The sequence below is a fragment of the Limulus polyphemus genome, unplaced genomic scaffold (assembly GCF_000517525.1).
Source record: "Limulus polyphemus unplaced genomic scaffold, Limulus_polyphemus-2.1.2 Scaffold5199, whole genome shotgun sequence".
Lineage (NCBI taxonomy): Eukaryota > Metazoa > Arthropoda > Merostomata > Xiphosura > Limulidae > Limulus > Limulus polyphemus.
The window spans coordinates 60381-63987 of record NW_013670809.1 but is presented as its reverse complement, the minus strand read 5'-3'; the positions used below and the strand labels follow the sequence as shown (position 1 = coordinate 63987).

Genomic DNA, 3607 nt, shown 5'->3' with positions numbered 1-3607 from the left:
CTTATTTAGAAATGATAAATGTACAGGACTAGCCTCAAATTCCCGCTTTTCGGCTTATTTAGAAACATAAGTGTATTGTACTAGTCTTAAGTTCCTGCTTCTCGGGTTACTTAGAAACAATAAAATAACATATTACAACGGACTCTTTGAAAATAACCACAATCAAGTTTTCAGAATAACAGTAACTTCGAGCGTAAATAAAATGTTGTAACTACCAAAAGTATGTGTTTCTTCAATAAGATTTTGTTGATATATTGATAAATGTTTGGCGTCTTTGATAAAAAAACAAAACAAAGCTTACATGTTTATATCAGAAGTTATAAGTTACACGTACAAAAAAGACGCCTTATCTATCAATCTAATATAACTGGATTTTGAACCTAAGATAACGGTACAAATCCCACGATTGACTTAATTATTCAAACCAGTCATTGTTAGGGTATTACTTTCAGCTGGAAGGAAGATGCGTTTTTTCGTTACCTTCGTGGGACTTAAATAATTTAGATTTGTGCGTAACTTTCAGGTGATTTAAGTGATATCAGTTCGAGTGTAAGCTTCAGGTGACTCAAATGAACTGGATTTGTGCGTAACCTTCAGGTGACTTAAATGATTTGAGTTAGTGTGTAATCTTCAGGTGACTTAAGTAATTTTATTTTGTGTTTAACTTTCAGGTGATTTAAGTTTATTGGGTTTGTGCGTAACCTTCACGTGATTTAAGTTTATTGGGTTTATGTGTAATTTTCAAATGAGTAAATTTCATTTGTGTGTGTAACTTTTAAGTGACAACTGGGCATATATGTACTTAATCTCAACATATTAAAACTGGGCGTGTTTGTGCTCAATCTTCAACAAATAACAACTGAAAGTGTATATAGTCAATCTTTAAAATATTACAACTGAATGTATATATATAATAAATCTTCAACAGTTGATAGTTGAACGTTTATGTACTAAATCCTCAACAGATAACAACTGAAAGTGTATGTACTAAATCTTCAACAGAGAACAACTAAACATATATGTGCTAAATCTTCAACAGATGACAACTAAACATTTATGAACTAAATCTTCAAGAGAGAACAACTAAACATATATGTGCTAAATCTTCAACAGATGGCAACTAAACGTTTCTGTACTAAATCTTCAACAGATGACAACTGAAATGTATGAACTAAATCCTCAACAGAGGACAACTAAACATATATGTACTAAATCCTCAACAGAGGGCAACTAAACATATATGTACTAAATCTTCAACAGATTACAATTGAACGTGTATGTACTAAATCCTCAACAGATGGCAACTAAACGTTTCTGTACTAAATCTTCAACAGATGACAACTGGACATGTATGAACTAAATCTTCATCAAATGAAAATTGAACGTGTATGTACTAAATCTTCAACAGATGGCAACTAAACGTTTCTGTACTATATCTTCAACAGATGACAACTCAACCTTTATGTACTAAATTTTCAACAGATGACAACTGAATGTCTAACTTTAGAAGACGAAAGCAGAGTGACCATCTTACCTAGCAGTTTAGACAGAAGTCGAGTGTTACTTTATAGCCGAAAAGGTAAGGAACTTTTGATGGGCAAACAGTAGAGTCTGGAACGAATGGAATGTTTGTTCACAGTTAGAACTTATCGCACCTTGTTTGTTTTATTAGTTATAGTAAATTACTTATCTTTTTTTGGCCCTAACTATATTAACACAAAAAACATAATTGGTTAATGATTTGAAATATATATACATATATATATGAGGATTTCGGCGAAAACAATAATAATTTATTTTTGAATATTATCTAACTACACATTGTTTATAATTTACGTGGTCATACTTTACGCAGTATCTTCTGCCACCATTCAAGTTTATGTCTACGTGATACTTTTAGCGTTCTTCCTGAAAGGTAATGTAAACGGGCATGTTTCATTACTAGCCACGGCATAGCGGCTCATACAACGGTTTTTTGTTTGTTTGTTTTAAAGTATAAACTTTTAGCTCATAGCTCCCTCATCTATTGATCAATTTGAGATATAATTACAGTTTTGGACTCAGGAGGTCAAACTCTTTCGATTGACATATTTCACCACACCCAAAGTCTCATAGATTAATTTATTGTAATTCTGCCCAAAAAGCCGCGACTTTTGAGGATTCCCTTTTTTTTTTTCTACAGTCACCTCAAACACAAATATCTAAAAATGATGTCATTGTTTCCCAGTTTTAACACATGTTTTACTTTATAATTTATCTCTCTATTCGTAGTGGAATCAGTGGAATAATTAGTGTCCTAATTTCTTACAATTGACGGACTCTAATAAAAGGTTAAGGTATTGTACACAGTACCGTTCTGCCCAAGTCATGTTTCATGATACCGAAACAAACTCTAAAAACCATTTGGAAAATAAATTACAACATCGTTTGTCGGATTCCCTGAATAAACCGAGATTAGACTTGTTGATTTTTATCAATTTAACGTTTTGCATAGAAGTACAGAATAATAAATAGTTTTGGAAAATTAGAATTTGAAGAGTTTTTTGGTTGTACAAAACTTGAAGATAGATTTAATATACGGAAACATCTATTAGCTGAGTTCTTGCACAGATCTTAAAATATAACGTTCATAAACGGAAATATCGGCTCATATAGAAACGTAGATTTTGAAAGTCGAGTTGTTCAAAACTTGAAAATAGCGTTGATAACTGGACCAATTGTTGGATGAGGTGTTGCAAATGAAATATCTGCTGAAGCTTTTCGCCAGACACTAATCATAGCAGAACTGTCTGGAAAATGATATATAGGAAATAGTACAGCTTATAAATTGAGTCAAATCAAAGTAAACCGGTAAGGCAATTACTGATTGGCGTGTCCTTTAGCTAATCAGGAAATGTCACAGACCTACTGAAGGATGTGTAGATTGTATAGGAATTATTTTTGGTGGCAAAGGACAGGCTTATGTGTTTTAATAAAGGTGGCTTCCAAAATATAGAGATGAAAGGTCGACCGACCATTTGCAATAATTTGAAACCTGCTATCCGTGTAGTTGTCAGCACAAGTCGGGTTCACTAGTAAATACTAGCCAATCGCTGATTCACATTTAGGTGGTAGAACTTTTGTTTTACAGGAACGACATGGTAAATTCTTTTCTTTCACACTCTTAGTTCTTATGGATGTGGGTACATGTTGTTTAATTCTATCCTGCAGTCTTTGTGAAGTGCGACCTACGTATCGTCATTCGCAGTGGCACGAGAATTAATAAATAACCATACTTTTCTGTGTGGTAAGTATCGCATCTTTGTGTGTTGCAGGCAACAGCTTACGTGTGGAATAAGCACAGTAGAGGTTCACTGCAGGAAAACATTTAGTAATGGCCGTTTTCAATTGCTTTTCAAATTTTGTTGAAATGTTACCAATCCATAGTAGTTTTAAATAAACAGGACACTTGTTGGGACCAAATTTTGGGGCAGTTGAGAAGCTCGCAATTTTCCTTGAAGTAATTTGATTGATGGCGTTTTCTGGATAACCATTTTCCAGACTCCTTTTCTTATGCTACAACCATACAGAACCTTAGCCTTGACCCTAAACAATCGTTTTTGTGCTC

The 3607-nt window shown here is 33.5% G+C and overlaps 1 protein-coding gene across 5 annotated transcripts in view; it reads left to right on the top strand.

The window, feature by feature from the left end:
- The first annotated feature begins 440 nt into the window (after positions 1-440).
- LOC106472260 (aquaporin-11-like) overlaps positions 441-3607 on the top strand; it is a 26625-nt gene continuing 23458 nt past the window's right edge. For 2 of the 5 annotated variants that reach the window (XM_022400860.1, XM_022400858.1), the window contains exons 1-2: positions 441-597; positions 1483-1579. The gene's annotated coding sequence lies outside the window, so the exon portion shown is untranslated. Of the gene's footprint in view, positions 598-1445; positions 1580-3607 lie in introns of all 5 variants that reach the window. The other 3 variants (XM_022400857.1, XM_022400856.1, XM_022400859.1) reach the window with 2 other exon arrangements.